Source organism: Budorcas taxicolor, chromosome 10, assembly GCF_023091745.1.
Source record: "Budorcas taxicolor isolate Tak-1 chromosome 10, Takin1.1, whole genome shotgun sequence".
NCBI classification, from domain to species: domain Eukaryota; kingdom Metazoa; phylum Chordata; class Mammalia; order Artiodactyla; family Bovidae; genus Budorcas; species Budorcas taxicolor.
Window position 1 is genome coordinate 90,924,812 of NC_068919.1, and position 22,336 is coordinate 90,947,147.

Consider the following 22,336-nt stretch of genomic DNA (forward strand, 5'->3'; position numbering starts at 1 on the left):
TCTGCCTGTCTTCAATCTTTCCCAGCATCAGCATCTTTTCCAATGAGTCAGCTCTTCCCATCCGGTGGCCAAAGTATTGGAGCTTCAGCTTCAGCATTGGTTCTCCCAGTGAATATTTAGGGTTGATTTCCTTTAGGATTGACCAGTTGGATTTCCTTGCAATCCAAGGGACTCTCAGGAGTCTTCTGCAACACAACAGTTCAAAAGCATCAATTCTTCGGCACTCCGCTTTCTTTATGGTCCAACTCTCACACCCATACATGACTACTGGAAAAACCATAGCTTTGCCTAGACGGACCTTTGTTGGCAAAGTATTGTCTCTGCTTTTTAATATGCTGTCTAGGTTTGTTGTAGATTTTCTTCCCAGGAGCAAGTGAGTGAAAGTTGCTCAGCCATATCCGACTCTTTGTGACCCCATGGGCTATACAGTTCATGGATTTCTCCAGGCCAGAATACTGGAGTGGGTAGCTTTTCCCTTCTCCAGGGGATCTTCCCAACCCAGGGACTGAACCCAGGTCTCCCACAATGCAGATGGATTCTTTACCAGCTGAGCTACCAGGGAAGCCCATTCCCTTCCAAGGAGCAAGTATCTTTTAATTTCATAGCTGCAGCCCCCATCTGTAGTGATTTTGGAATCCAGGAAAATAAAGTCTCTCACTGTTTCTATTGTTTCCCCATCTATTTGCCATGAAGTGATAGGATCAGATGCCATGATCTTTGTTTTTTGAATTTTGAGTTTTAAGCCAGCTTTTTCAATCTCCTCTTTCACCTTCATCAAGAGGCTCTTTAGTTCTTCTTTGCTTTCTGCCTTAAGGGTAATATCATCTGCATATCTGAGGTTATTGATATTTCTCCTGGCAATTTTGATTCCAGCTTGTGCTTCATCCAGCCTGGCATTTTGCATGATGTACTCTGCATATAAGTTAAATAAGCAGGGTGACAGTGTACAGCCTATTGGAATGGTGTATTCCTTTCCTAATTTGGAACCAAACTGTTATTCCATGCCTGGTTCTAACTGCTGTGTCTTGACCTGCATACAGATTTTTCAGGAGGCAGGTCAGGTAGTCTGGTGTTCCCATCTCTTGAAGAATTTTCCACAGTTTGTTGTGATTCACACAGTCAAAAGCTTTAGGATAGTCAATAAAGCAGAAATAGATGTTTTTCTGGAACTCTCTTGCTTTTTCTATGGTCCAACGGATGTTGGCTATTTGATCTCTGGTTCCTCTGCCTTTTCTAAATCCAGCTTATACATGTGGAAGTTCACAGTTCATGTACTATTGAAGGCTCACTTAGAGAATTTTGAGCATTACTTTGCTAGCCTGTGAGATGAGTGCAATTGTGCAGTAGTTTAAACATTCTTTAGTACTGCCTTTCTTTGGGATTGGAGTGAAAACTTTTCCAGTCCTGTGTCCACTGCTGAGCTCCCACATGCCATGGGGCAACTAACCCCTCGCACCACAATGAAGAGCCTGCAAGACACAGTGATGAAACCACGTTCTGCAACTAAGACCTGAAGCAGCCAAAAACAAATAAATAAAGATTCTTATTTTAAAATATATGATCACAGTTTAAATTTTATGACTCTTAATACAGCTTTTGTAAAAGAAGGCAAAAATTTCCTGCATACACAGTGTTAATCTTGATTACAAGGAGGAAGTACTTTTACTATGGAGGAAGCACTTTTCTACTTACTTGGCACAAACTGAAACTTATCACTGGGGAGGGGAAAGCTTTTTCCTGGGATCTTCCCTGGCAGGAATTCTCTGAATGACCATACCAAAATTGCAAAACTAAAACTTCTGATTTAATTTCCACACATTTATTAATTGGGGATTGATATCAGTCTATTCACAAAGACCTTGAAAATACTTGGAAAATGGGAAATAGACTTAACTAGTCTCAAGTCCTATGTGGTCCTCACATGTTCTCCAGTAAAACAGTTTACAGATAAACACTTCTTCCATGGAAGCTTTTTACCAGGTCCTTCTACTTGTTTTAGAAAGATTGAAACTAGGACTGAGAATTATCCAGAAAATACTTCTTTAAAATCCAATAAAACCCAAGAACTACAAAATCTCACCTTAAACTTGTTTTCCATACAGAGAGGAGCATTCTATCATTCTCAAGTTGTACTTTAAAACTAGAGTAATAACTATAGCAAATATCTTTTGACTGCTTCTTCTGTAAGACACTGTGCTGAGGGCTTTACATGAATTATCTCATCTAGTCTTTATAACTATTCCATGCAATAAAGTGTGAGTATTAATGTCTATTTTCCAAATAAGAAAACCAAGGCTTAGATCTTTCTCAAGACTACATAAGAAGTAAGTGGAGCTAGGACATTAAACCCAGGATATATCATAAATCCTCATAAGAATCAATTTTCATGGCTGTATAATATTCCACTGTATCACTGACTCATAAGGCTCAATTTTCATAGCTGCATAATATTCCACTGCCTCACTGACATTTAAAGATACACATTTGATGTCTTTTTAATTAGAAAGATAGCTTCAAATAGGAAATCATGGGACCGATGGCCAGCTTGCATCAGAACAAGGTAACAGGTTCCAAATGATGGATCTTTTTCTACTAACAGACCCATCATTCCAGTTTCCCTGGAATGCAGCTAGGAAGGACAAGGAAGAACAAGGAATTCATGACTGAAGGTTCAGACTCCCAGCTAAGGCCTGCCAGACCCATACACCAGAGAGCACCTGGCCTGTGGTGTTCCTCTCTTCTACCTTTACTAGCCCCCATTTTTCTAGAGAAACAGTGGTACATTTGAAGGCATCTTAGGCTGGATTCCTTAGAAAAAAAGAGGCTGAGACTAAGCTTCTATGCCAGGGCTTTGGAGGAATCCCAGGGACGTGAGAGTGAGGGAAGAAGAGAAATGAGGCGATGAAAGCAAATGTAAGAAGGCTTGGGGCTGGCGGTGGCTTCACAAGAATCACAGCTTCTTGCTCAGCCACCCGGGACTTCCCCAGAGGGCCTGTTGGGAACTGAAGAACCTCAAAAGCTTCCATCAGAGGAAGTGGTGCAAGAGGAGGGCATGAATTTGCCAACGCCTGCCTGTCTCTTGTTCCCCATTAGTCAAAGTGCACTCGATGGTGACCCAACTGCCCCCCTCAATTGGGGTGTATCAGCTGGTCCTTTCTGCAGCAGAAGGGGAAGCCAGACCCTGCAGGACACACTTCATTGGAGTCCAGAAGCAGTGAGAGGAACCCCAGCATGGTCTTGGATGGCAAGATGGTAGAGATCTGGGCTCTACCACTCCCAGAGACAGAGGAGGCTAAGAAGATCTGAGGTGGTACTCGAGCGGGAGCCAATACAGGAAGGTTAAACCTAGACGGGAATCAACACCAGTACGCAATCCCACGTACACTGAGTGCAGAAGCAATGTTCTGTAGGTATTTCTGAACTCTGGGCTATTGAGTTTCTGCAGATTCTTAGAATTCTGTCACAGGACATCATCCATTCATTTCTTTTTTATTCAATTATTGAATAAATGCCATGCGATAGCATTTATTCAGCATCTTCTATGGCAAGGCATATTCTAGTGAAATCTGAGGGACAGAGAGAGGGCTAAGAGCCAGACTCTGCCGGGGAGAGGGAGACAGGCAAACCAAAGATGGTCTCAATACGGTGTGGCCAGGGCCACCCCAGGGGAACCGAGTAGCGCCATGAGCACACAGGGGAGCTGCATCTAGCCCCATCCTGGGGTCAGTGAAGAGTAACTGAGGGAAGACCACACCTGGGCAGGGGCTTGAAAGATGGACAGAAATTAGGCGGAGGTAGGGGACAGGACCAGCAGTATGACATCTTGAAGAAGAAAACAGAACAATACAATATGGTCACCTAGAGAGTGCTATTTTACTCAGCCATGTTTAAATGATTGTGATAACATGCAAAGTCACCGTTTACTACCGAGAAGGGTGCACAACAGACATCCCTGACTCTTACACACTCATCCTGAGACCTCCCCGCTACCTAAGCCCATCCCTGAATATCTCCCATCACTGACTCCAACTCCTAAAGTATGCATCAGAGGTGGGATCTGGAGATAAGGGAAGACATGGTGTGAAGGGAAGATGCAGCTAAGAAATGAGCTTCCAGTTCGGGGACGGCTTGAGATTCAGGGTTAGTGTTGGAAATGTGACAAGCTGGGGATGCAGAGCCAGAATGATGGTGTCTGTTTTGTACATGACTTCTACCCTTGAAGACTCAAGGGTAGTCCCCCATTCAAAACTGCTGCAATAAAGTATAATTATGTTCATACAAAATCTAGGGGATGAATAAAAGCATGTTGTGTCTTCTGAACTATAGATAATTCAGTTTAACTCACTGAAGCAATGAGCCGGAGGAGGGTAGCAAGAGAGGAGGCTGGTGAGACTGAGAGTCAGGTCAGACGGGGCCTTGGAGGCCATCCCGAGAAGGCTGGGATCTGGCATAAAGGGAATGGAGATCAGTGAAGCATACGATTCAGGGGTATTTGACAAAGATCCTTCTGGAAGCAATGAGGATGGTGGGGTGGAGGGTGGGAAGACCAGCTGGTAGTTATAGTGATCGGGCATTGCAAGATGAGGGGTAAAGAGGGGGGATGTTCTTTATGAGTCACTTAGGAGGTAAGATCATCCAGACACGGGGATGAAGTCTATCTGGGGCTCACTTAGACTGAAGGGGTAGTGGTCAGTGGATAAAAAGGACCCTGGGAAACCAGATAGATTTTTAGTGCTGTCCACCAAGATAAGGACTTCCAGGGGAAGAATGGCTGAGGGGTGGTAGGGACAATATGAGTCCACTTTTAGACCCGGTGAGTTCGATGGGCATTCGGGACAACCACACTGAGGTGCCTATGGGTCCGCTCGACAGACATGTCGAGAGACGAGTGTTCACTGCACAGACTGACAGGTCAGTCGTGGCTCTGGACTAGGACACCCAGAGAGAATGTACAATATGAGGAGTAACAGGAACCAAGGGTGGGAAGGTCAGCCTTTACGTGCTGGGCTCGGGATAAACAGCCAGGCGGGACTTCACTATAAACGCCTTCTCTAGTCACGTCGTGGAGATCCCAGGCTGCAGCCAACCTTCCACTCTGGGGGTAAAAACCACCTGCTTTGCTTAGAATCAAGAGGCCTGCGTGTGCGCTCACTCAGTTCTGTCCAATTCTTTGCGACCCCATGGGCTGTAGAACCAAGAAGGGGAGCAGGTAGAACAGATTTTAGTGTTCACGTCAACTAGCGAATGCTTCAGGTAACACCAAGTTGAGGGGGCTCTGGAGGCTCCAGGATGAGACAGAGAGAGGCAAAAACACAGGCGGTGTTAGACAGAACCACAGGAGTTGTGTATTTCTAGTTTTCCAGCCCTGGGGGAAGTGAAACCTTCCTCACTTGTTTGCAGCATGGGATTTACTTATGTTTTACACACTTACCCTGATACTTCCACTACATATGCAATTCATCTGTCAGGAAGGAGTCTCTGGTTAGGGCGAAGGCCAGGAGGGACTCAAACTTGAAGTTCTCCTGCTAGGAACTGATTCTTAACCTTATGTTTTTTGTTTTTTTTTTAATTGCAAAGTAAGTAATTTTTGTCATAAATGTATGTATTGTGACGTCCATACATACAGTTTAGAACGTATCTGCAAACATTAGCTGGCTAACTTTTTACAGTGATGAACACTATTGACCTTTGGGCTGGATGATTCTTTGCTATGGGGGCTGCCCTGTGCCATGTAGGATGCTTATCAGCATCTTTGGCCTCTACCTTCTAGGTACCCGTAGCATGCCCATTGAAATCATGACAGCTAACAGTGTCACCAGATTTGTCTGCTGGGACAGAATGACCCCCAACTGAGAAGCATGATTAACCTTACTTTAAAAAAAAAAAAACAGTCTGACTCTCTGGATCTCTTTGAAATATAATGTAAGTAAGAGACCCTCCCCTCCAGATAAACACACATATAGGCAACATTCTGTCTAAATTCAGGAGCTTCAGAGACATCTCTCCTAAGGTCCCTGTATGTGAAACTCCCAGCTAACAGCTCCACCCAAGAACAATTTATCTAGTTCGGGCTGCTGTCAGACTTTTCAAAACAATGCAAAACCACTCCAGGGGAGCAGAACAGAAGGAAGCCAGGCACTGTGGCTTCTACTGACCCTGGACTGATAAAATTCCTTATTTCCATTTTCAGTACTGCAGAGGGTATCTCCTTCCCTTTTCGAAGAACCTCTCCCCTCCCACTTCCCCCAACAAAACAAGACACACAGGCATAACACCAAGACGGTCCACCCAAATGCTAAAACCTCGGGCTGCCTTGCGGGCTGCGGGCCCTGGAGCTGGGCCCCTGGCTGACTGCAAAGCTGTCCCTGGGGGGCAGGCCCCTCTCAAACAAGAAACACCCCAGTGCAGGCTGCTGACAAAGGCAGGGAGGGGTGCCTGGGTGTCTCGTATGACCAGGGACGGCGGCGAGGAACCGGGCAAGCTGGGTGGGCTTGGCACAGTGTGAAAGCTGAATAAGAATCTGTCCGCTGAGGGCTGGCCGTGTTTTCACAGATCAGGCCTTGGGCTTTGATGGATGACATGCACTGATAGATGCAGAGAGCAGATACGTTAGGAAGTGTGATGATTTGCAGGCAAAATAATCCTCACGTTATGAAATGGGAGCAACTCAGCCTCTTGAAATAATGACGACTCACCCAACTCCGCTGTCCCAGTGTATTTCCTTCTTTTAAATTTATTCCTCTAATTTTTAATCTAGTTTTCTACCTTTTGATTTCTTTATTATACAAGGAATGCCCTTTCACTAAAGGAAACTGGGAAAATACAGAAAACCAGTATAAGCACTGGGGTACTTCTGAAATGATTTCTAAAAACTCCCTCTGCAAGCACCCTTCCAAGCTTCCCAGGGACACTTCTATTGTTTAAGGGTGAAGAGTTCCTTTGTGGGAGCAGGGGGAGGTGTCGCCACAGACAAATGGGACAAACCCTTTGACCCCGTGATTGCCTGGGCTCTCACCCTGTGGCTGAGCATTATTTATTTATTCTATTGTTTTTTTCCAAGTGGACGGAAATTTCCCACAGTTGGTGCCTATTCTCCTTACTTCCTCAACGCGAAAGACCAGAAAGAAAAATTTCATCACTGCAAATTCTTCCCTATTAATTCTTCTTGGTTATTTCTAATGTTTTTGCGTTCAGTCCTCACACCACCCACCTCCATCTGGAGAAGGTCCGTCCAAAATTCTTGAAGGGATTTAGAAACGAGCCACATGGCTCCATACATTTGGTCCACCACTAATAGTAGTGTTCCCTTTGGGAGACAACTCACTGACAGTAACTCTTGCAAAACAGAAAAGCCACAAATTCAGAGCCTATAAACCACATATGCAAACACAGCAGACATTCTAATAAGAGAATTGAGAGACGAGACTTCAGAATTCTATGCTCCCTACCTCTTGGTTCTTACTGAGCTTACTTTGAGAGTGAGACAAAAAAAAAAAAAAAAAAATCAGAATTCCAATGTTGAGTGAAGCCAAGTGTCTTAGGTTCATTTTCCAACTGTAAAATGTGAATTTAAAACTTGAATTTAAATCTTAGATGCATTTTCCAACCAGCCATAAAACTTGAATTTAAAACTGGGAGGCCCAGTTCATGTACTGGAAAAGAGTGAGGACTTTCTTACACGGCTCACAGTGGTCAAGAGCACATACGAGGTTAGCATATATTACACAGAAACGCTGACACTGCCAGGGGTATCCACTTTCTCTTTTTTTCGGGTTTCTGAATGCCTGTGCATCTGCGGTTCACATCCCAGTTGCCACATTCACAGGCCAGATTTGATCTCTGGATGCCCTGTTTCAATTACAGGGGAAACCTAAGTGGCTGACGTGTGTGTAGAATTTATTGCAGTACCTCCTTGACCTCTGTCTTTTATTTTGAATTTAAAAAAAAAAAAAAGGAAAATAGCAGCGGTGTGGGTTAAATTAAAATGTGGTTTTCAGTTCAGGGAAGATTCAAAGGACTTTAAAAATGTGTGATCCGTCACCATTCCTCACTTCTCACCGGTTGGCAAGGACGGGAGCATTTTACAGCGATAAAGTGATTAACAGCTTCCCAGCATGAATACAGCTGCACTTCCTGAGCCCTCCAGTCTCGGAGATGGGCATTTTTACTCCCAGTTTCCATCTTAAGGTAAGGAAACACGGAATGTCAGAGAGTAAGTTGCTTGCCCCAGAGCCCAAAGCCAGGATGAGGCCCAGCGGTATCTGACCTGAGAACCGTGACTCTGAAGTCCATGCGTTACAGAACTCAAACAATCAACTAGCCAAAGAAAACAGCCGCATCAGAGAGGCCCACGCGTCACTGTATACTGGCAAAGGGAAGAGCAAACGAGTGGGAATTGCCTGGTGTCCAGGGGCTAAGACTCTACACTTTCAATGTAAGGGGTATGGGTTCAATCCCTGGTCTGGGAACTAAGATCTCACATGCCACAGCCTTTAAAAAAACAAGGAGCAAACTAGAAAACTGGAAGCAGCCTGACTTTTCCACTAGAGCTGGAATACCTCCTGGCTCAGCCCTCAGACCCCTCTTCTTGGCCTGCTTCCTTTCTTTCCCGATGGCTTTGGATCCATCCCCAGCTGGGGAAGCACCACCCAGAGGCCTCCAGCCCCGACTTCCTCCAGCACTGCCGATGCACCTTCATTTCATCATCCAACAGGCCTCTCAAACTATCACATCCAAAATTGAGCAGCTACTCTCTGTTCCCCAAAACTGCTCCACCAGAAGCTTTTCCCGCCCAGACGACAGCAGCTCTTTTCCAGTTGCCTGGTTGCGGGGGGAAATCAAGTCATCCTGGACTTCCCTCTTCCTGTTACACTGTTTCATTCATTGAACAAAAAAGGCATTTTATAAACATATTTATCAATGACTCCTTTGGCTGTGGCAGGTCTCAGTTGCGGTGTGTGGAATGCAGGATCTAGTTTCCTGTATGTATGTGTGCGTGTCCAACTCTGCGACCTCATGGACTGTAGCCCATGAGATCCCTCTGTCCATGGGATTCTCCAGGCAAGGATACTAGAGAGGGTTGCCATGCCTTCCTCCAGGGGATCTTCCCCACTCTGGGATCGAACCCAGGTCTCCTACATTACAGGCAGATTCTTTACCATCTGAGCCACCAGGGAAGCCCCCAGTTCCCTGACCAGGGACTGAATCTGACTCCCTGTCTTGGGAGTGCAGAGTCTTGACCTGGGACCACCAGGGAAGTACCTCTCAAAGGATTCTTTGAAATGGCAAACTCCACTAGTACAGTTAATAGTTTTATCATTTGCATGCAAACTGGTCATGAGCACCTTCACTAAAGCAGATCCAACCAGTCCATTCTGAAGGAGATCAGCCCTGGGATTTCTTTGGAGGGAATGATGCTAAAGCTGAAACTCCAGTACTTTGGCCACCTCATGAGAAGAGTTGACTCACTGGAAAAGACCCTGATGCTGGGAGGGATTGGGGGCAGGAGGAGAAGGAGATGACAGAGGATGAGATGGCTGGATGGCATCACTGACTTGATGGACGTGAGTCTGTGTGAACTCCGGGAGTTGGTGATGGACAGGGAGGCCTGGTGTGCTGCGATTCATGGGGTCGCAAAGAGTCAGACCCGACTGAGCGACTGAACTGAACTGAGCTGAAGCTTTATCCATGGTAGCACTGTCTACCTACAATAATGATCACACACTACTCTGCTTCTGTGCGCTATTGGATAAACATGTATGTGACACCTCCTGTCTCCCAGAGATTGACCTCAAAGTGCTTTACAACTCATTTAACTAAGTAACTCATATACTCCTCAAAAGAGCTGTATAAAGTAGGTACTTTTATTATAGGAAACTGAGGCACAGGGAAGTTAAAAAATGCCCACCACTCAAACATGGATAGTCCAGCTCTGGAATCTTAATGAACCTACAGCCTTATCTGGCTTTCTTGCGGCCAGGACCCAGTTCTGCCAAGCGCCCAGGCAGGGATGCATTTTCAGTCCCCTTAACAGGACAGAGGCCACCGGAGGACGGGGTGCAGAGCCCCTGATCCCACGAGCACAGGGCTGTGTGTGATGGCGCAGCTGGAGGTGCAGACACGCCCGCCCGCCTGGGCCAATTAGGCTCATATGAGTGACAGCCGCTGAACTGGAGCAAAGAGGCCCCCCTCCCAACTCACCTCCTTTCTAGCTAATACTTTATAATGAAAATTTTAAGGAGGAAGAGATAGGGAAAAGAAAGAAGGAAGTGTGCTTCAGCAGCCCTGCTGATAGTGCAAACCCAGAGAGCAAAAACAAGGGCCCGTTTCCTCCCACCGGGATCTCTGCGGGTGTGGTGGACAGCACAGACCCCCACCCTCACCCCCCCACCGCTCTTTCTAGCACTTTTCCTTTTGTTTCCAGCTACAGCAGCAACTGAAAACTCTGGGAGATGGTGATGCACAGAGAAGCCTGGCGTGCTGCAGTCCACGGGGTCACGAACGGTCGGACACGACTGAGCGAGTGAACGATGACAGAGGATCTGGAATTAGCAAAATTCAGTGAAAGATAGCTATTGACCGTGATTTTGATCATTTCGATTTCAAAAAAGCCTTTTTCCCATCTTTCAACTGCCAGAGTCCAAAGTAGAGGGAGACCTAAGAACAAAGAGTATTGTTAAAAAATTAATACTTTGTACTGGGCGAAGACACAAGTCAAGCTATTTGTGACAACTCTGGGTTCATGGAATAGACGGCATTTAAATAATGTCATGGAATAAGCTATGCATCACTCCAGCCATATCCACTTAACTGTGGCATTACAATTACTCTTTTAACAACTGAAGTCAAGAAAGACACACAAACATATTCGATTCCTAAAGCAGATATAAAATCTGTTCTCATTTAAAGCAGCTCATATTAAAAAAAAAAAAAGCAATTAGCTAACTTCAAAAGGCAGCCAATGGAGTGATTCTATCTTGCTGGTAAGGGTCTGGTGTATCACTTCAAAGTTCAGGCAGATTGAAAGCCACTGACAGTCCTGCTATACTGCTTGGCATCTGGCGTGAAAAATGCTGAGACTGCCATTTCATTCAGATGGTGTGTTTGCACAAACCCACAGCACTGAAATGGTACCTCCTTTCAATGAGAGCCAGGGTCCAGCCTGAGAGAGAAGGGTGTAATTACCTCATCCCCCAAATTAAAATTAATGAGGACCTTTTGCGGAGACAGTTGGAAGGCCTCCGTGGGGTACAATAATAGATGGAGAAAATCTTAACTAGATGTCAAGGGCCCAAGTTCTGAGAGCCACCATCCTGACGGGAAATCTGCGAAGCAACTGAAGCTGGGCAGCACCACATGCCAGGTAGATGGCATCAGGGGGTGTGATATGCCAGGGGACTCCTGCACGACTTTCAACAAGCCATTTGACCTTCCCAAGTCATTCTTTGCAAGTGGAGAGAGACCGACCTTCTGCCAGCTTGACAGAGTTTCTGATGGGATTAGACGGTATTTATAAAGTGGTTTGTCATCCTTCGCTCCAAAGTGCATTCCTATTAATAAAGCGAAATGTTAAGGTCAGATGAGAGTCCGGCGTAACTCATCTTCTAATGAATCACTGAATGGCTTCGTTTTTCAGGAGGTGATGCAAACAATGAAAGCTGTCAGGATATCCGGATTAGAGGTCAGATGGGGATCGAGAAAGGAAGACTTGAAGAAGCTCAGGTTTCCCTTCTCCCCTCTCCCTTGATCCCTTCACTTAGATACAGAAGTTGAGTCACAGTCCTCAACAAGCCCGTGCTGACTATCAGAGCCACAGTTCACTTGGGTCCATTCCCTAAAGCCCGATGATAGTGGTTTAGTCGCTAAGTCAACATGACTGTAGCCCACCAGGCTCCCCTCTCCATGGGATTTTCCAGGCAAGAATACTGGAGTGGGTTGCCATTTCCTTCTCCAGTGGATCTTCCTGATCTACGGATCGAACCTGGGTCTCCTGCACTGCAGGCAGATTCTTTACCGACTGAGCTACGAGGGAAGCCCCCTAAACCCCGATGCTCCCACCCAAATGCTACTTCTCCCTCCAATCTGCTGCAACTGCTCCTCCATGAGCCTTCCCAGCCCAGGACAACCTCAGAAAAGACCCTGCTTCTGGATTCACAGCATGCGTGCCCCCTCTGAGTATGCGGCTTCTCTTGGCCTTGCCATTATGTATCTATTATTAATTCCGCATAAATATTATTCCCTTTCTCAGATCAGAGCACTAAGTGTTACCCTTTTCTGAATTCCTCATGTCTTCCTCAGAGCCTTAACTCAGGAAATGCTCAATGCCATTCATGTGAAGCCACCTTCCAAAGATATTACTGGGCAGATTAGTAATCTGCCAAGTAGCTTTACACTCCTCACTGTGACTAAATACTATAAAGGACACTGACCACCTCTTGCTGATAGTGAGGCCACCTCTGAGCACATAAATCTGGGTTAGTGTGGGACCAACTGCAGTGACAGATGTGTATACAAGGAACAAAAAAATTCAAGGAACTCTGAGTTTTCGATCCTGCCCTTCTATTATCCATCTATAGAATTTTGGCTGTTTCTATCTAAGTTGTCACATTTCAGAAAGACAACAACAGCACCAGAAACTTACCACCAGAAATTGCTAGACATGGAAAAAGTATACACAGTATATTCCCAGGTGGAGCAGTTGGCAAAGAATTTGCCTGCCATTGCAGGGGATGCAAGAAACTCAGGTTTGATCCCTGGGTCAGGAAGATCCTCTGGAGAAGGAAATGGCAACCCACTCCAGTGTTCCTGTGCGGGAAATATCATGGACAGAGGAGCCTGGCGGGCTACAGTCCACAAGGTCGCAAAGAGTCAGACACGGCTGAGTATGCACGCACATGACATGACCCATAACATTTATTCAACATAAACATACAGAGAGTATACTATCTATGTAGTTATTTAATATCTGTGATTTTTAAATGTCAACTATCTGCATAAATGCTATCCAACAATAAACAAAAACACTTTCTAGTGAACGTGTTCAGTGTTTTACATCCCTCCTGGCTAGTTTAAGTGTCCCCTTCCTCACTGGCTCTCACTCATGTCTAGGGTTTGGTTTGCTACATCTTTTGAAACTGTAGACCAAGTTTCCTGGAGACCTGAGATTGAGGGAACTGCGGAGTTCGCTGTAGAGCTGATCAAGGGAAGGTAACACTAAGGCCAATTCTGCAGGAGGAGGAGAAACAGCCGGCCTTCCAAAACTACCTGGACAGGGTAACAGACAGATCTGGCCAACAGAGCTGGCCGCAGGCCTCTAGACACAGGCTTCGGGCTTTCACATCCTTCTGGAGGTACCCAGAAACCTAGGGTATTCTCCTGCCTCCAAGAGCACACTTTTATTTATTTTTAATTCATCTATTTTAATTGGAGGCTAATTAATGTACAATATTGTGGTGGTTTTGCCATATATCGACATGAATCAGCCACTGGGGTACATGTGTTCTCCCCATCCTGAACCCCCTCCCACCTCCCTCCCCATCCCATCCCTCTGGGTTGTCCCAGTGCACCAGCTTTGAGTGCCCTGCTTCAGGCATCAGACTTGCACTGGTCATCTATTTCACATATGGTAATATACATGTTTCAATGCTATTCTCTCAAATCATCCCACCCCTGTCTTCTCCCAGAGTCCAAAAGTCTGTTCGTTACATCTGTGTCTCTTTTGCTGTCTTGCATATAGGGTTGTCGTTACCATCTTTCTAAATTCCATATATATGCGTTAATATACTGGATTGGTGCTTTTCTTTCTGACTTACTTCACTCTGTATAATAGGCTCCAGTTTCATCCACCTCCTTAGAACTGACTCAAATGTGTTATTTTTAATAGCTGAGTAATATTCCATTTTGTATATGAACCACAGCTTTCTTAGCCATTCATCTGCTGATGGACATCTAGGTTGCTCCCATGTCCTGGCTATTGTAAACAGTGAAGGGCACACTTGTAAAGTGTCATTTGTCTATCACATTTCTGTTAGGAACATGATCTTTTTCAACTGTCACTTCATTTGGTAGCATAGGCACACCATGCTTTTGAACTGTGGTGCTGGAGAAGACTCTTGAGAGTCTTCTGGACTGGAAGGAGATCCAACCAGTCCATCCCAAAGGAGATTAGTCCCAAATATTCACTGGAAGGACTGATGCTGAAGCTGAAGCTCCAATACTTTGGCCACCTGATGTGAAGAGCTGACTCACTGGAAAAGACCCAGATGCTGGGCAAGATTGCAGGCAGCAGGAGAAGGGGACGACAGAGGATGAGATGTTGGAAGGCATCACTGACTCAATGGACATGAGTTTGGGTAAACTCCGGGAGACAGTGAAGGACAGGGAAGGCTGGCGTGCTGCTGTCCATAGGGTCACAAAGAGTCAGACACGACTGAGCGACTGAACTTAACGGAACTGAATATGCACAGAGTTTCTAGTATATTCAACCCCACAACAAACCATTTTATACTCATGACACCTTGAAACAAATACTGTAAATTGCAAGCCAGCACTCAAAGGCTGACCTTGAGTGTATTTCATTCATTCACATGATTGTCCGTTGGGCAGGACTATCACTGATTAGACTTTTGCCGCATCTGGGATTTATAAAAACACAGTGAAAAGAAAACAAACCCTCATTATGGTTTATTTCTTGTGTCATGTTGTATGTGCCAACATACTTTCTCCTTAACGTCTGATCTTGGAATGCTTTCTCATTACAGGAGCAGTGAGTCACAGCTAAGGGAACTGTCACAACTTCCTCCAACCAGAAGCATGAGCCAAACTAGGAATGACCTTGGGTTCTCAGGGGGTTATTTATCTGGGGGGCGGTGATCACAATTTGCATGATCATATGGTACAGATGTTTATTCATGAAGACCCGCAAGGGAAACGAGTAATTTTTTCGACTATTTTAAAATTTAGCCAAATGTCCACCCAGTGAGCAAACCCAGCTCTGGAAGAAATCAAAACCGGGATGACAAGAAGTGTGACGGGTCAGGATTGGAACTGTGTTGACAGACTCATGGACTGGACAGGGCGTCGGGGCAGAATGACAAAGGCAGGGCGGCACATTTCTCGCTGCTCGGAATCGGAGCTGTTCTCATCTCCTGACCGTGAGCACTGCGCCTGCAGTTCAGTGTAACCCAGAGACTCAGTCCCTCTTATAGGCCAAAGCTGGCCTCCAGCAAAACTGCCACATGGATTATCTTGGGACCTTCCAGATTTTCTCCTCCTTCCACTAGGCCCTTCCATTCAGGTCTTTCCCCTCAACTCTGTCGTAATTCTTCCCTGTAATTCAGTGACTTTCAGAGTGTGGTGTCTGGGCCAGCATCATTATCACCTGAGCACCTCTCTGAAATGCTCGTTCCCAGGTTCACCCCACTCTGCTGGTTCAGAGACTCTGGCATGGGGGCCCAGAAATCTATTTTTTCAAGCCTTCTTCTGCTACTGCTGCCAAGTCGCTTCAGTTGTGTCTGACTCTGTGCAACCCCATAGATGGCAGCCCACCAGACTTCCCCACCCCTGGGATTCTCCAGGCAAGAACACTGGAGTGGGTTGCCATTTCCTTCTCCAATGCATGAAAGTGAAAAGTGAAAGTGTTGCTCAGTTTGAAGTGCCTGACTCTTAGCAACCCCATAGACTGCAGCCTACTAGGCTCCTCTGTCCATGGATTTTCCAGGCAAGAGTACTGGAGTGGGGTGCCATTGCCTTCTCTGTTTCAAGCCTTCTAGGTGATTCCAATGCACCCTAAACTTTGAGAACAATTGCTTTGGATGATAATTATGAAATAAGGACTTTAATGTGAGAGAGACGCCCATTTTAGAAGACCTGTGAAGACCTGTGGGCTTCCCTTGTAGCTCAGTCGGTAAAGAATCTGCCCACAATGCAGGAGACCTGGGTTTGATTCCTGGGTCAGGAAGATCCCCTGGAGAAGGAAACAGCAACCCTCTTCAGTATTCTTGCCTGGAGAATTCCATGGACAGAGGAGCCTGCCAGGCTACAGTCCTGGGGTCTCAAGAGTCGGACACGACTTAGCAACTAAACCACCGGTGAAGACAGGCCACCCAAATGAGCCACTTTTAGGAGTGGACTCTCAAGTCATGTGACAGACAGTGAAAGGGAGAGATCAGAGATCTCAACTGCTTCAATTTCCCCACATTGCTACTAGAGATGCACTCACCCTGAATATGTGATCATCTCAAACCACCTTAAAACCCTTTCGAGTAACACAACCTTCTAAATCAACTATATGTCAACTGGGCTTCCCTGGTGGCTCAGATGGTAAAGAATCTGCTTGTAATGCCGGAGATCAGGGTTTGATCCCTGGGGTCAGGAAGATGCCCTGGAGAAGGGAATGGCAACCCACTCCAGTATTCTTGTCTGGAGAATTCCATAGACAGAGGAGCCTGGCGGGCTACAGTCCATGGGGTCACAAACAGCTGGACAGGACTGAGCGCCTAACACTACTACTACTATATAGGTCAACTGAAAAAAAAAACCTTCAGTGACAGCTCCCTGCCTATAGGGTAAAGTCCCAGGCTCCTGGCACATAGCCCTGTATCATCTGCCTCTGGGACGCCTCCCTGGCCTCGTCTCCTACACTTTCCCTCCTAATCATCTTTGCCTCCTTTGCAAGAGGTTCCATGTGCCCACACCACCCACATGAGCTTTGGCCATGTGGCTTACCTTGGCCAACAGCGTGAGAGCTAAAGTGAACCCACTCCTTCTCAGCAGACCTCTCAGGGCCATAGTCGTTTTGCTCGCTCACGTTCTTGTTTCCTTCTCCCATAAACAAGATTAGTATGTACCAGAGAGAGGCTGTTTCTTCAGCCTTGAAAGTGAAAGTCACCCAGTCTTGTCCAACGCTTTGCCACCCCATGGACTGTACAGTCCATGGAATTCTCCAGGCCAGAATACTGGAGAGGGTAGCCTTTCTCTTCTCCACGGTTCTTAAGCCTTAATGGGCCCCAAAATGGAGACACATGAGGAGCAGAACCATGAATGACCTACCTTGGACATGCAACATGGGTGAGAAATAACATGGGTGGTGGTAGCAAGCCACTGAGATTGGGACGGGGCGGGTGGGAGAAGGTATTTGCTTATTTTTCCTAAGATGACTATTATAGCACTTCTGATATCCTGTACTCTCTCTTTCTGGAATCCTCCCCTCTGCCCTACTCTTACTCCCAATCCCAGCTCAATTCTGTCTGCACAAGAGAATTGCCTGTTAGCCTACACTCAGCTCAGGTGTATCCCCTCAACAAAGCCTCTCTCTTTTTAAAAATTCTTTCCCAGGTACAGTTCATCATTCTTACCTTGTGAACCTCCTCTGTCTGCTACTGATCTATAACCACATCCGTAGAATGGCACTAGGGGTTTCTATTCATTAGCACCATCCTTATAACGATTCCTCTTAAAAAAAAAAAAAAAAAAGTTTTTTTTTGAGCCCTCATTTTGTAATGTGAGAGAGACTTTGGCTCAGAAAACTTCAAGCAACTTCTCCAAGTTTCCCAGCTGTCAGGGGCAGGTGTGGCTCTGAACTCGGCAAACTGCCCCCTGCCCCACGTGCCTCTCTGTGTCTCCTCCAGCACAGCTTTCAAATCCCCCCACTCAGGTGTATAGGGACGGTCTTCTCACCAACAACTGAAAGGGCTGGTGAATTAATCTGACATTGGAAACATCTGACTTCCCTGGTGGCTCAGACGGTAAAGCGTCTGCCTACGATGCAGGAGACCCAGGTTCGATTCCTGGGTCAGGAAGAGCCCCTGGAGAAGGAAATGGCAACCCACTCCAGTATTCTTGCCTGGAAAATCCCATGGACGGAGGAGCCTGGTGGGCTACAGTCCATGGGGTCGCAAGGAGTCAGACATGACTGAGCGATTTCACTCACTTTGTAAGATTTACATCTGGAAGTTGGCTCCTTACCCTCTCAGATGAGAGTCACGTTCTCTGGGTGGATGTATTTATTCTAAAGCTCCTGGTAAATGTGCCGGAGACCCTAAGAGCACTGGGGCACTTTACCTGCGTCCTCTCCCCAGCTCTCAGGTTGTGGGGGTAATGTTCTGAGAAAGACAGGCAGGTTCCCACTAACATTACTCTAGAGCTGCCCTCCCCAACCTTTTTGGCACCAGTGACAGGTTTCATGGAAGACAATTATTCCACAGACCAAAGTTAGGGGTGGGGTTTCGGGATGATTCAAGCGCATTTACTACACACTTTGTTTCTATTATTTCATCAGCTCCTCAGATCATCAGGCTTTAGATTCTAGAGGCTGGGGACCCCTGCCCTAGAGAATCTCTGGGAAGGTCCTCTGGGGTTTGTCGGGGGTAGGAAACAAGTAGCAGAGGGCTCAGAAACCCAAGCGAGTCTGATATACATTGATATTTTAGCTTTTAAAAAGACAAATTCAAGGAGTGAAACATTTGACTCTTCAAAGTAAACAAGGAAAGTGACACAGTGGCAAAGAACTGAAGCAGACCACCGAGGTCAGAAACTGAAAAAAAAAAAAAAAAAAAACCAACCTCAAGTGGGAACTGTAATTTTAGGTTTCTGTGAGCTGTTGGCATTTTGTTGTGTGGTTGGGCTTTTGTTTGCTATTCTCTTCTCTCTCTTTTAAAATTCACTTGTTTTAAGGGAGGAGTAGGAAGTATAAAAATGTTCAAAGTTTCCCCCTTAAATCAGCCATAGTAATGAGGCAACACAGTACCATGATATTCTTTTCACATAACATTCATACACATTTTTTTCAAGGGTTACAAAGTTTTCTCAGTTACTAGTTGGAATCTATTTATCTCTCACCATTCCAATGAAGCAGACTTGTTTTTCTTTTTTTTAATCCCTCAAAGGATATAGTACCTTTAAATGATACCATCAGTAAGATTATTTTTCCCCTTCAAGTGTAAAAAGCTGTTCAGAACTCCAAAGAGTCACTGGGCCAGTTTGGACAAGTCTGATTTACTCTTTAAAAAGGCCATCCGCTCCGTATAATGAACACTAAGCCAGCGTTTATGGAATACTTAAGCGCTGGCCTCAGTGTTTTCCAGCTTGGCTGGTTTACTCCGCAAAGCCACGCCATCGGGCAGGTAAAGGCAGTGTTTTGACTTTACAGTCTAGAAGAGTGAAGCGCAGGAGACCACGAAGGACCTGCCTCGGAGAAAGAGACGGAGGCCACTAGCTGTACAGAAACCAGTTAATGATTCACTCACAGCCCTGGGGCAGCTCCTTGTAGTACAGGCTGCAACACACACACACAGAGGCACACACACACCAACCACATCAACTCTCTTCATCTCAGCGAGAGGGGCGGGTGTCAGGCAAATCGCTTGGCAACGCGAGGAGGAAACTCCATCCAAAGGCCGGGTCCAGGCCGCCTCTGGGCGCTGTCCAGCGGGCATCGTGCCTGAGAGGCCAGGCTGGGGTTCCTCTATCCGGATACCCCGAAAGTGCGGCGCAGAACGCCAAAGCAGTTTTGGGGAGGGTTGGGGTGAGGGGTGGACGGTGGAGAAAAGCACCGGCCGCAAGAACACCTGTTGTCGCCTCCCTCACTCGGGCCCCAAGAAGACGTCCCGGGGACCCAGATCTCGGGGCGGACACGCACGGGCAGACAGCGCCTGCGTGCGGGGCAGGGTGTCCAGGGGTCACGTCTTGTCCCCCGACTCTGCACCCCTGCCCACCTTAGCGCACTCCCCTCTCTCGCTCTCACCGCTGGACGCCCGCGGCTGGGGGAAGCGCGTCTCCCCGGGGCATTCCAGCCGAGGCAGCTTCGGGGGGCTCCACGGGGGCTCGGGCAGCTCCCGCAGCGCTACGACCTCGCGGCCGGCCCACCCCCCGCCCGCTCCACCCGCGGGAGCCCGGAGCGCGATCGGCCTCCCAGCTCGGGGAGCAGCTACCTGCGGCGCGGCGCGCAGAGTCCTGAGGGTCCGCCGGAAGGTGGCCGCGGCTCAGCGGGAGTGGCGCCGGCCCCGGGGTGCCCTCGCCCCGCCGCGCGCTCCTCCCTGCCGCGCTCGCTCCGGGGCGGCCCGGCCGCAGGCTCCCTAGTCCGAGCTCGCTCTGCGCCCAGCGGCGCTGGGCGCCGCTCCCGCCGCTACGGATTGGCCGAGGGGCGAGCCAGAGCCGCGCGCTGATTGGTCTGCCGGGCGGTGGGCGGGTCCGACGCGGCGCGGACCCGCCCCCACCCCGACCCCCTGCGCCGCAGCCCCGCGGCGTCCTCTCTGCGCTCGGAGCTCGGAGCTCACAGCCAGACGCTGCAACCCGGGCCCTGCCTCGCGGCCAGTGCAGCTCAGGCGTGCGGCCCGGGGGTGCAGGGTCTGGGGACCGCCCAGGAGGCTGTCCCACAGCCCGTGTCGAGGCTGCACGGTGCGGACTGCTGTTCCCCGTCTCACTCATATGAGGTTTTGACTCCTCATTCATTTAACGCTTTTACTCTCAGTTCAGTTCAGTCGCTCAGTCGTGTCTGACTCTTTGTGACCCCTTGGACTGCAGCACGCCGGGCTTCCCTGTCCATCGCCAACTCCCAGAGTTTACTCAAACTCATGTCCAGTGAGTCGGTGATGCCATCCAACCATCTCATCCTCTGTCGTCCCCTTCTCCTCCTACCTTCAATCTTTCCCAGCATCAGGGTCTTTTCCAATGAGTTTCAGCTTCAGCATCAGTCCTTGCAATGAATATTCAGGACTGATTTCCTTTAGGATGGACTGGTTGGATCTCCTTGCTGTCTAAGGGACTCTAAAGAGTCTTCTCCAACACCACAGTTCAAAAGCATCAATTCTTCAGCGCTCAGCTTTCTTCACAGTCCAACTCTCACATCCATACGTGACCACTGGAAAAACCATAGCCTCAACTAGATGGAACTTTGTTGGCAAAGTAATGCCTCTGCTTTTTAATATGCTGTCTAAGTTGGTTTGACTATATATATATATATATAGGCATACTCTCTCTATATATATATATAAGCTATAGAATTATAGCTATTAATCCTATGGGCCACCTGACTCATTGGAAAAGACCCAGATGCTGGGAAAGGTTGAAGGCGGGAGGAGAAAGGGATGACAGAGGAGGAAATGGTTGGATGGCATCACCGCAGCAATGGACATGAGTTTGAGTAAACTTCGGAAGTTGGACAGGGATACCTGGCGTGCTGCAGTCCATGGGGTTGCTAAGAGTTGGACACGACTGAGCGACTGAACTGATATATATATATATATATATATATATATATATATATATATATATAGGCATAGGACGCAGGGCAGTAGCTCATAAATAGTGGGCACCAAATTGTGTTTCTAGACTCAGATCGTCCTTGACACACAGTCTTTGTGGAGCTTGCAAAGGGTAAGCGACTTGTCCAAGGTCCTAATCATGTTAAGAGATTACTAAGGACAAGAAGGACAGCAAGGTCTTCCTCGACAAGGAATCTTTACCTAGCTACGGAGATGAGTCTGAATAATAAAAACAACAACCCTAACGTTTCCATGATGCATAATATTCGCCAGTCAGGTTTCCAAGTACTTTGCATATATTAATTCAGAAATGCATATAACAGCTGTCATAAGTATGCACACAGGTTCCTTGAGGACAAGAGACATCAGTTCTGAGTGAGAGAGATTTTCATCTGGAAGACAGTGGCCCTGCACTGCGATGGAGAGGCACAGGTCAGAATGGAAAGCAACTGTCAGGGGTTAAACCTGCCCACATCTTCATCTCTCCTCCCATTTTACAGTTTCAGTCCTCCCAGCATTCTCTCACACCTGCAACGAATCTTTCTAAAGAATAAAAACAACCACTGTAAATCAGGATGCTCCCAGAACTTTGTTCTACCACTCATCAAAGGACCCCACCCCATCCCAAAACACCCAGCTAGACAATGAGTATAAACTAATAGCACAGTTTCTATTTTACCTTTGACTTTGGTTGCAGTAATGTCTTCTTGACAGCAAGTATATAACCATTTTCCTACAGGTATTTCCCCCTAGTTCTTTTCTCCTGTGTTGACAGAACCCTTGGGAGAGAAATTTAGTTTAATAGAAAAGTTAAAAGAGTCTGGTGAAAGCCAGCTTGACCCATTCTAAGAGCCTGACTTTTGCCCTAAGGATTAAGTATTACTTCCAAAGTGTGGTGTCTGATACTTTGTTACCCCATGAACTGCAGCCCCCAGGCTCCTCTGTCCATGGGATTCTCCAGGCAAGAATACTGGAGTGGGTTGCCATTTCTTTCTCCAGGGGATCTTCCTGTTCCAGGGATCAAACCCGGATCTCCTGCATTGCAGGCAGTTTCTTTACCATCTGAGCCATCAGGA

General features: G+C 47.1%; 1 protein-coding gene and 1 non-coding gene across 5 annotated transcripts in view; one reads left to right on the top strand and one right to left on the bottom strand.

The window, feature by feature from the left end:
• The window catches only part of STON2 (stonin 2), a 164,619-nt gene extending 144,571 nt beyond the window's left edge, over positions 1 to 20,048 (bottom strand). For all 4 annotated transcript variants that reach the window (XM_052646464.1, XM_052646463.1, XM_052646462.1 and 1 more), the window contains exon 1: positions 19,929 to 20,048. The gene's annotated coding sequence lies outside the window, so the exon portion shown is untranslated. The remainder of the gene's footprint in view (positions 1 to 19,928) is intronic.
• On the top strand, positions 17,727 to 17,799 carry TRNAR-ACG (transfer RNA arginine (anticodon ACG)). Its single transcript has one exon. It is a non-coding gene; the product is annotated as a tRNA-Arg (tRNA).
• Positions 20,049 to 22,336: the final 2,288 nt, after the last annotated feature.